This window comes from Arvicola amphibius, chromosome 1 (genome assembly GCF_903992535.2).
Source record: "Arvicola amphibius chromosome 1, mArvAmp1.2, whole genome shotgun sequence".
NCBI classification, from domain to species: Eukaryota; Metazoa; Chordata; class Mammalia; order Rodentia; family Cricetidae; genus Arvicola; species Arvicola amphibius.
The window spans coordinates 154,112,908-154,124,694 of NC_052047.1; the positions used below are offsets into that span (position 1 = coordinate 154,112,908).

General features: G+C 42.7%; 1 pseudogene; it reads right to left on the reverse strand.

Annotated features, from left to right (window-relative positions):
* Positions 1–701: 701 nt before the first annotated feature.
* LOC119804324 lies at positions 702–7,109 on the reverse strand (annotated as a pseudogene).
* Positions 7,110–11,787: the final 4,678 nt, after the last annotated feature.

Sequence of the window (11,787 nt, forward strand, 5' to 3'; positions counted from 1 at the left end):
TCTCTATGTGCCATGGTCAGGGAGGACCAGGCAGAGACAGTGTCTTCTGGGCATGGCAGGAGTGTTGTAGCTGCTGAGAGTTCATGCGTACGTAAAACCTGTCTACGTAAAACCTGTCTAACGTCAAATCAGTCAGCATTCCAGCATGCAGAGAGGAGGGGCTCAGGAACCTCCATCCCTAACTGAGCAGCTATTGACTGATGATCACTGGGGAAGAAAAAGTCAGGTTTTAAGGCTGTGGCACCTGGGATGTCAACCATGCTCCAGTAGAATGCCCCACACCTTAGATATGGGCAGCACTAATAGACTTCTTAGTTTTTTAAGGACAAAGTTGGGAAGTGGTAGGGATAATAGAAGGTGGATCTTGGAGGCATTAAGGGGGAGAATAAGGTGTTGAATATGATCAAAATATACTGTATACATATGTGAAAATATGTATAAAAACTTAGAAAAAACTATGATCATTATACTTAGAATGATACACATTAATTCTTCAATAATTAGAAGCAGCTTTAATAGAAATTTTTATTGATTAATCTGATTTGATAAAGCTAAAATCAGGGTACAGCTTTTTAAAATGAGAATATATGAAGGTAGCATGCCATTTTATTTAAAACTGAAAATCAGTCACTTTTAAAAATGGATGAGAGAAAGACATCCTGCAACCATCTGCATTCTGGAGAAATGGAGAGGGAAAAACTCTAATCCACGCAGCTAGATGCTTCATCAGGCTGAAGCCTGCTGGTTCCCGAGGTCTGAGGCTCCTGCGACACCTGCCTGGTGTCTTGACCTGATGCTGAAAAGCTAAAGAGACAGAATATGATGTCATCGGAGGGCAGAGGTGACAACTATAAGTACATGTTCAGGAAGGATATCCAGGTGACACTGCTTCCTTGGCCCACTGATTGATAAATCTCAACATAGGTACCATCCACTCTGAAGATGAGCTCTACCTCCACTCAGTTACTCTTCTCTGGAAACACCCTTACAGAAACAACACCCAGAGGCATGTCTCCCAGACCCCAGGCTTTAAGTAAGACCAGTTGTCACAAGACCAAGAGGGACACCTCTAACTCCTATGGGATCTCTGACAAGGAACAGGCCTATCTCACTAATAATTTTTTGTTGTTTTTTGAGACAGTTTCTCTGCAGCTTTGGAGCCTCACTAACAATTTCAACAAACACAGGAAGGCCTAATCTAGAAGTTGTTTAAGGACAACGTGTCTTTAGTCAAATGGGATATGCCCTTAGCTGTTTTCTTGGCGTATTTTAAGTCACGCCTGACAAAGCTGTGAACTATGAGTCTGGGGTCTCCTTACTTTAGCGGCACTGCAGGAGCAGCCTGATCACTCTTGCGTACTGTCATGTCTACTTCCCATTCAGGAGGGTTGCCAGTTGAAGTCTCCTCTACTCTCAGCCTTCACAGAAAAGAGGATACCGACTAAAAGTGGGAGAGGGAAAAAGAGAAATATCACAGAGGGCTGAAGATCCATTCAGACCGTAGAGTTTAGAAGACTGCACTCGAGGCCAATTCCAGTGACGTAGATGCACGGACTCAAGTGAACCACTTACAACAACGTAAGCCTAGGATATGTGATTTTTAAAATCTTAGTTGTCGTGGGCAGTGGTTTAACATAGAAACTCACTAATGGCCAAGAACAGAAAACAATCATCAGTAAAGTGGTCATCCACAAACTGAGTCATTTAAATCACATACGCGCATGTACACACACACACCAAACGCACACCCACACCGACTATAAACAAAGAGAGTAGGGAGAGATGGTAAGAGCCAAAGGTCAGGGAGGACCAGACGAGCATCTCTGGAAAGGACTAGGCCTTTGCCTTCATGAGTTCACAGTACCTGCGGGTTACCGTCACAAAGACCTGCAGAAGATCAAGCCAAGGCAGCATGCATGATCCATGGACCGGGAAGATGCTTGTGAGCCTACCCGCTTAACTGAGGAGGAGCCATGAACAGTTAATGGCAACTGGGGAGGGAGGGCCAGGTTTTTTAATGGTTTGACTCCTGGTAGAGTCAATCATTACTCCAGTGAATGAGCCACACCCATGAGTATATGAATAGTACAAATTGGAGTCAATAAGTTATTTTTTAAAAAAATTTAAAAGAACACAATTGCTTATGAATAGGATAAGGAGGGGGAGGAGATAGCGGTAGGATGTGGGAATGAATATTATACAAATACATTGTATGCAATTCTCAAAGAATATTAAAAATTGCCTTAATAATGTTAATTGCTCCAGGACAGCCACAGTGGTTACATAGAGAACCCTGTCTCAAGAACCTTTAAAGGAACTATGTTAGTTGCTATGGTACGTATTACTCTGTGTGTGAAGGCATCATGGAGGATAGCTTCAATTATTACTTGAAGGGAAAATTAATTGTTTCAAGGAATCACTTACAAACAATGTAAGCCTAATGATATGTGATTTTAAGATCTTGAATGTTCTCTCATATGTGGATCCTGAATCAGACACCTAGGATCTGAGCGTCCGTTAGAAGGGTAAGAGAAGGCATTAGTAGAAAAGGGGAAATGGAGGGTAATGGGGAGAATATGGTCAAAGTACATGAAACACTTGAATTTAATATGTTTACGAGCCCCTCACTATGTGCAGTGAGCATAGGCTGATTAAAATTATTAAGTGATCTGATAAAGTGAGGCAGCGCTGAGGGAGGCTTCAAAATGACAGGGAGGCTGCCCACTAAGAACACGATTAGCCCAACTTCATGACACGTTTATGTGCAAAACCATTTGAAAAACACATTTTAAATCTCTTTAAAAGCGCTCATTAAATGATTTTAACCAGAAAAATCTAATAGATGCCTCCCCAAGCCTTGCCACACTTATTATGACTTTGCTAATCCCTGTCTCAGTGTTGCTAGTGAGCTATAATTTAGGCCCTTTCCTCAAAAAAAATACTTTTTTTTTCTCAAAAAAGTAATGATAAGATACTGAATCTCACCCCACGGGTCGGATTAATCTGCCTCTCTCCCTATGACGTCAGCCCTACCCACCCCTGCTGCATTGCTGGCCTGATTTCTCTGACATAGTTCTGTATCTTTCAGGCTTTTCATTCTGTCCTCATTACACTTGGATGTGGACTTCTTTTTAAAGCAGCCTGGCTCGATTAGCTGGGTGGAACCGCGAGGGTTTCAGCCATTCAGACATCATATTAAAGAAGTAGATTAATCTCCTCTTCTCCAGTATTCTAATGCTCTAGAAGACAATCATCACTTTGAAGGCCCAGGACCAAGGATATCAACATTTGTATTCCTGCTGGCTTTGGTTCCCACCAGCACCACACCTGCCCACACCCTGGGTTGTGTGGTTTAACATTTAGGGCTTGGGTCTTTCATCCAGAGGGTTGAGGAGAAGCTGGGGCCTTGGACAGGTACCCCACATGTGGTACTCACCTGTGTAGAACACAGGACAGACGCATCTCAGTTCGGTTAGTAGAGTTTTTTGGGATATACGTAAGTTGTGTCTGAAGCAGAGTGACATCATAAAGAACCTGAAGGGGCAGAGAAAGATTTAAAGTATCTCACACATCTCAGGAGATCAAGGGATTTGAGCTAGAGCTTATAGGTACTTCAAGTTCAAAAAAAAAAAAAAAAAACAAAAACCTTAAACAATCACTCATGAGGAGGACCATCTTCTAAGAGATAGGTTCAATCTAGTACACTACTCAGATGTAAACAGGCAGATCAACTTGTTTATGAAAGAGATCAGATCTTTCATTTGTATTTTTAAAAATCACGTGCTTACACCTCCTTTCCAGAAACACAGTAGAAGATAAAGTGTTGCTTATTTCGGGAGAACACCAGCTTTCAGATAAGGCTGAAACCCATTTGGAATTCAGACGTCTGAGAATTTCGTTTTAAATGATTGAACTCAAGACATCTGTTTTGAGACTGGGTCTCTCGTATTCTGTGCCGTCCTTGAACTCTCTAGGATGGCCTTGAATTCCTGATCTTCCTGCCTCTAGGGTCACAGGTGTGCTCCACCAAGCCAAGTTTCTGTGGTGTTAGGAATCAAACACAGAGCCTTGTACATGTTAGATGAGCGTGCTATCAACTGAGATACATGGATAAAAAGAGAATATCATTTCAAGAAGAAGAAGGAGGAGGAGGAGGAGGAGGAAAGGAAGGAAGGAAGGAAGGAAGGAAGGAAGGAAGGAAGGAAGGAAGGAAGGAAGGGAAGAAGGGAGGGAAGGAGGAAGGGAGGGAGGGAGGGAGAGAAGGAGGGAGGGAGGGGAAAAGAAGGAGGGAGGGAAGGAGGAGAGAGAGAGGAGAGAGGAGAGGGAGAGCGAGAGAGAGAGAGAGAGAGAGAGAGAAAGGAAGAAGAAGAAAAAAAAAAGAAAACACACCCTGATGAAGTTCCAGTACTAATCAGTTAATCAGTTCTCTGGCTGGACCACAAACAGCCTGCAGGATCCACCCACAGACGTCTGAGTTCCCACAGCCCAGCTCCTTTCACACAGTAATCATTCTCCAAAGGACACCTAATAAACACTATGCATCCTGCATGCACAGCTCCATCTAAAAATTTCTTCCTGTCTCACCAAATCTGTCTTTCACCCCAACCTGTAAAAATTGTGTAATGTCTTTTAATAAATATTACAGCATTTCTGATTTTTACTTTTGTAATCAACTAAAATTCCCAGTTAATGTTAGACAGCAATGCATAACAAATGTGTCAATGCCCCCCAGTCGGGAACTCTGAGGCCCTTTGTGATGTTTAACCAACGTCTATCCCTTCCACCTGGGACTAGAATGTTTGTGGGCTGCAATGTGGCAACTAGTTTTGGAAACTACTTTGTGATGCACTTGAAAACGGGTCTCTTCATCTCATTCAAGTTAACATCAGTTTTCCTGGATGTGACTTTAAAGACATTAACCCAGCTGTAAGACAATAGAAATTATGATTTCCATTTTGTGGGTCCAAGGAAGGGACCACAGACACTGGTGTTTCTTCTTACTTTATTGACAATGCCGCAGGAGTAAGTACGGTAGGTAAAGTCATAGACATACATTTGGCCAGACGGTGCTCACAGGGCAGCCATGTCCTAAAAACCACTTCATCAGGTTCCATAAATATATTGTGGAATAGTGTTGTGGCCTTAATCCTAAGATAGAACCAATGATTGGTGCATTGCAGACGAAGGGCTAGGAAGTAGAAAGGAGAATATTTCTGTTAACAGGCTGTATGTGAATCGTCACAGAACATTTGAGCAAAGCTAGTTACTGCAAGAGCTCCTCCCTTAACAAAATAAACATGTTGTAGAGAGAAGCAAGTCTCTAAAAGATGATCCTCTGCTATGACTCATCCCTAAGATACCCACAAACACTCCTATCTACCAAAGACATGTTTAGTAACTCTGTTGGGGAGTGGAGAGCAATAGAAATTTAAGACATTTTTAATCCTTTAATTCCATGCTCAGAAGTCAATAGTTTTCTTAGGACAAGTCTCACTACGTAGCTCTGGACGGCCTGGAACTCTCTAAGCAGACCAGGCTGGCCCTGAACTTAGATCCACCTGCCTCTGCCTCCCAAGTTCTGAGATTGAAGGTGGGCATCAATCATGCCCAGCCTCATGGTCAACATTTATACAGCTGTGCCACAGGACGCATTTCTATTGTAACTGTGTGAAGCGCAGAGCATGGCGCACTCTTGATCAACTCATGCTCCTCTACACTAGCCCTTGCCTTCATTTTAGATCCACAGCTTCGTGGTGCCTAAAAGCAGAACATGGAGGTTGATAGTGATAAAACAACTAGTCAAGAATACTACAAACCAACTTGTTAGATATTGCATGTTTGGGAGACCCTGCTCTTTTTGTTAAAGGGAAACAGAGGAGGAATGGATCTGAGGGAGAAGGGTGGTGGGAGGAGGGACTGGGAGGAGGGGGAAATACCTCTAAATAACCCTGAGCAAAATAAGCTGTAGATGAACTACAATAAAACTTCAGATACATATTTCTGCTTCTGTAAAGCTGAAGTCGAATTAGGAAATGTGCAGAGGAATAAGTGATTAGTAAGCTTCCGTGTGGATAGAGGGCAGACACAGAGACCAGATACCACAAGGACTCCCATCCTATCTGAAATTTCACTTTGATCCTAATTTACGCCAGGGAAGCAAGTCAACGTGGATTTAATAAGTCTGCATAAAGAGGCAATGGATACTAATATGATTGCTTAGAGCTGTCTCCTTTAAATATCTCCTAATAAAAAGAATAAAAGACATTAACCAACAACACTAAGAGTCTTGCAGCTTTCCTAGCATCAAGACTAGACTATCTTGTTGAAAGTAATCAGAGGAAAATAACTAAATTTTTATTGTAATTTTAAGCCTTCAACTAAGAGTCTGCACTTATATTTAGGTAACCAACCACTTAAGTTTGCTTAAAGTAGGAGACTTGTTGGCACTCAAACTAAGGAAACTGGGGCCCACTAGTCACCTTACACCACGAGGAGCTGGCCTTCCCTCTCAGGTACTGTGGCTCTGCAAAGACAAGGCCAAGGAAGGCTGAGCCCTCGAAAAGGCTCCTTTTCTTACCTGCCACAGGGTGTCCTGAGATCATTGGTTTTGTTTGTTTGTTTATATTTGTTGGATTTTTTGAGACCAGGATTTCTGTGTGCAGCCCTGCCGCTCTGTAGGATAAAGCTGGTCTTGAACTCAGAAATAAAGGCTTGCACCACCAAACCCAAGCGAGTCCCAAGTTCTTAACAGTCCACGAACACCTCTGTGCATTCCAGTCTGCCCACTTTCCTCACATCTAGCTCACCTCACGTACTGAATCCCCAGAATGTGATGTGATCTGGGAAGGGTCAGAAGAAAAGGGGAACTGGAGAAAGAAACAACTCAAGCTTAGGACAGTGTCTACTCTCAGTAGAAACTGTGAGATTCTCACATCATGCATCTGAAAGAGACCAGTCCTTTATGAAACAGTCTGAAAGCCTCATCTGTCAGCACATGTTATGACATCCCAATTCTCCACGTCACAAGCGATACCTGACCAATCATCAGCACTGGTCGTCAGGATGAAAAGAAGCAGAAGGAGTCCCCGCAGGCCCAGGAAAGACTTCATGGCTCAGACTGAGATCAAACCCACAGAGGAAATGAGAAACAGAACAAGTGAAAGGCCTCTTATATGCCGGAATAAGATGGCCTCAGTATGGGAGTACTTAACTGGTGCCTTTTACAGCACACACGTGCCACTAATACAACCATCAGTTCATCGTCTACAATGTAAGGCTTTACTTAGGTGTTGAAGAACCAGGAGAGAACGTGATGCGAATCCTGCCACAGTGGAAGCACACACACAGTGCCCATCATGACTGCTGCAACATTAGAGCTCTCCGGGGGATTCAGAGGAATGGGACGCTGGCTTGCATCAGAATCTGTATCAGTGTGTACAAAGTGATTTTATACAATAAGGTAATACTTTGTTAAAACTCCCTAACATCCCAAAATATCTGTGCCTCATCATCTGCACACTAAAGGGGGAACTGTATAAGAAAGTAATTGTCCTGTGTCAGGCAGAATGCAAAGGTTCAACACCTTGAGACCTCACACTTCCTCTCCTCTCACTGACCTGCCTCTGAGCAGAGGCTCACTCAGGTTCACCTGCGCAGTATTCGTTCTAATACATGATGGCATGATTTACAGGCATTCCTTTTTTTCTGATTCAGCAAGACAAGAGTGTGCAGAAAATTTACATTTTTAAGTTCCAAAGTGTCACTGATTCTGATGCCTTCAGACGTGTTGGGGCACAGGGATTTGCCTTCACAGAGCATTGCTGTCTTGATACTCATTAGAAGGGCTTGTTTGCAAACTTAAATACACACAGCACCTGAGTACTTTGTTACCCAGCAGATTCTAACACAGAAGTGGGGGTAAGATTCAGAGATGTTGCAGCTGTAATAACTCTCAAGTGATACCAATGGTTCTCTATGACTACATTTCAAGTATGAGCCTGGAAATAAATTTATACCAATTTAAATTCCTTGCTTCTAAACAAAAGGTGGAATTTCTTCAAAATGAGAAGTTAAAATCTCACTATGAAAAACAGCTTAAGGGTGTTCAATCATGCCACAAGGACATGTGCTCAACTATGTTCATAGCAGCAATTGTTTGTCATAGCCAGAAACCTGGAAACAAACCTAAATGCCCCTCAACTGAAGAATGGATAAGGAAATGTGGTACATTTACACAATGGAGTACTACACAGCAGAAAAAAATAATGACAGCTTGAATTTGCAGGAAAATGGATGGAGATCGAAAACATTATTTTGAGTGAGGTAACTCAGACACAGAAAGACAATTAACACATGTACTCACTCATCGGTGGTTTTTAAACATAAAGCAAAGAAAGCCCAGCCTACAAACCACAATCCCAGAGAACTTAGGACAACAATGAGGCCACTAAGAGAGACTTACATAGATCTAATCTACATGGGAAGTAGGAAAGACAAGATCTCCTGAGTAAATTGGGAGTCATGGGGACCTTGGGGGAGGGTTAAAGAGTGGGGAGGAAAGTGGCAGGGCAGAGAGCAGAGAAAAATGTAGAGCTCAATAAAAATCAATAAAAAATTTAAAAAAGAAAAACAGTCTCAAATACATATTTGAGTGCTGGGAATGTAGCTTAATGGTGGGGAACTTCCCTACCTTCTGTGGACCTGTAAGTTTGATTCCCGACACCCCCCAAAAATATATATTAAGCTCACCCCCGTCTCTAGATCATTAGTTGAGTTCAGAACTACATTCCATGACAATGCATCATGAAAGACAGAGCTACTGAAAGGCAAAACGGCTAGAGGAATACACCACTTGTGGACTGTATTACCTGATGTATCATTGCACTAATCATCATCCTAGAGAGGGCTGGGGCTTGTGACTCGGCTGACAGACCTCTTGTCTAGCACACACAAAGCCCTTAATTTGAACCTCAGCACTTATAAATTATGAGTGATTATGTATGGGCTCCATGAGATGGCTGTCTCAAAACAAAATAGACACACCAACAAATAAATAAATATAACTGTTCTACAAGGTCACTATGTCCATGAGGGTATATATTCCATGGAATTTTCATCTCCAGGCTCAGCAAATCTGTTGTACAATAAGAGATAAAGATGTAACAGTAGAAAGAAATGTAACTACTTATTACCACAAAATAATTTTTATATAATTTAAATTTCTTATTAATTTATTAAAAATATGTCTTTGTTTTAAAATGTGTCCTTTATTTTAAAATGTGTCTTCAAACAGCCCTTCTACAACACAAATAAGAACCTGGGGAAAAGTAAAGTTTTATATTTCTTTTTTTAATTATTTTCCCAGCCTTTTCTTAAGGTTTGAGAGTGAGCTCAGTGGTAGATCACTTGCCTAGACATCTCAAGGTCCTGGGTTCCGTGCAGGACTGGAAAAAATAATTTCTCAAATATTTTCAACCCACTTCTAGTACAGGCACATATTTCAGCGTGATGAGCTCTTTGTACTTGCTGCCAATTAAACCAAAAAATCCTCTCCTCCTGTAGCTACAGGGTGTGCCCCACGTGGTGTGTGTGGTGTGAGAGAGAGATGCCTAGTGTGGGGTGGTATGGTTTGTGTGTGGTGTGTGTGTGTGTGAGAGAAGAGAGAGAGGAGGATGAGAGGAGAGAGAGAGAGAGAGAGAGAGAGAGAGAGAGAGAGAGGAGAGAGAGAGAGAGAGAGAGGAGAGAGAGAGAGGCCTATGTGTGGGGGGTGTATGTGTTGTGTGTGTGTGTGTGGTGTGAGAGAGGAGAGAGAGAGAGAGAGAGAGAGAGAGAGAGAAACGTGCCTATGTGGGGTGGTGTGTGTGTGTGTGTGTGTGTGTGTGTGTGTGTGAGAGAGAGAGAGAGAGAGAGAGAGAGAGAGGTGCCTATGTATCTGATGATGTGTGTGTGTGTGTGTGTGTGTGTGTGTGTGTGTGAGAGAGAGAGAGAGAGAGAAATGTGCCTATGTATCTGGTGATGTGTGTGTGTGTGTGTGTGTGTGTGTGTGTGTGTGAGAGAGAGAGAGAGAGAGAGAGAGAGGTGCCTATGTGTGGGTTGTGTGTGCGTGCGTGCGTGCGTTGTGTGTGGTTGTGTGTGTGTGTGGGTGTGTTGGTGTATTAGCCATCGTTAAGTATGGAACGCAGTGCTATGAACTATAGTCTCAGTACTGTGTGTCACATCTCTAGATTTCATCGTCCTAGACAACAGGCACTTGTACCCTGGGACCTACTTCTCTCCTTCTCTTATCACTGTTATTGTTTTCATTTCTTAATACAATAAAGATGTATTCAACCAATCTCTAATTTTCCCTTCTGCTTAAATTTTTTATTACTTCTTAGTTTTTAAGGGTATGAGGGGCTGGAGAGACAACTCAGTGGTTAAGGGCACTAGCTGCTCTTCCAGAGGACCTGTGTTCAATTCTCAACCACATGGTGGATCTCAGCCATATTTAACTCCAGGAGACCCAACACCCTCTTGTGGCGACTTTCACAGACACCGGCACAAACATAATAAACAGAATACGTGCAGGAAAAACAACAACAAAAAAAAATATACATACGATAATAAAATAATATCTTTAAAATACACAGTTTTTGAAAAAAATCAGAGTATTTTTATTTACTAAATGAACATGGTGTTAAACTGCCATGAAGTGTTTGTGACCATAGTTTAGCGCTGCTCTCGGATTTCATCAGAGAAGCTCTGTTGGCGGTGGGTGGGCAATGGTCAAGGCAGAGACTCACAGCTAGTCAATGTGCTGAGACCAGGTGACTCTGAAGAGCTTAGCCCTAAATGGGCACCTATGGCACCTTCTTCACGGCTCGAGGAGCATCTCTTTAGAAATAACCCAACCAGTACAGCCTTTCAAGGATTGTCACATAGGAGGGGTAGAAAGAATGTAAGAGCTGGGGACGGGGAGGGGGGTGTCAAATGTCCTCCAGACATGGCACGGCTGTTACTCCCATGAACTCACAGTAAGAGTGTCTACACTCAGGAGAAACTGGACAAAAGGGGGCTCTCCAATATACCATTATGGATGAAAAAGAGGCTCCCCAAGTCCCACCCTTCCCTGAGAAGCAATAGGCAATTAATGGTTGCTGGAGGAGGGGAAGCTATATTCTTCAGTGATGTCGCCAGTGGTAGTGTGCCCTCTCTCAAATAAATATCCTGCAGGCCCCAACTCTGTAGACATAGCTATCGAAATGCAGAACACAGACATACAAATAATAAAAACTGACTAAATTAAGCTGCGTCTACAGTGTATTTCTGTGTGCACGCGTACACACAGCATACATTTAGACGGCATATATATATATACACATGTACACTTCATGCCCACATTCATACCTTTTGGAAAACTTCAAAAAGTATTACAATATCTATCACTAAGGAATATATTAAGTAGGTCTTTAGGTTTGTGGTTGGTTGCCTGTCTGTTTTATGGTTTTTCCGGACAGGGTTTCTCTGTGGAACAGCCTTGACTGTTCTGGAATTGGCTTTTTTTTGTTTTTTTTTTTTCAAGACAGGGTTTCTCTGCAGCTTTAGAGCCTGTCCTGGAACTAGCTCTTGTAGACCAGGCTGGTCTCGAACTCACAGAGATCTGCCAGCCTCTGCCTCCCGAGTGCTGGGATTAAAGGCGTGCGCCCTGAAACTGGCTTTGTAGAGCAGGCTGACCACCAACTCAGAGCTCTGCCTGCCTCTGCCTCCAGCACACTGGGGTTAGAGGTGTGAGCCACCATGCCCATCTTA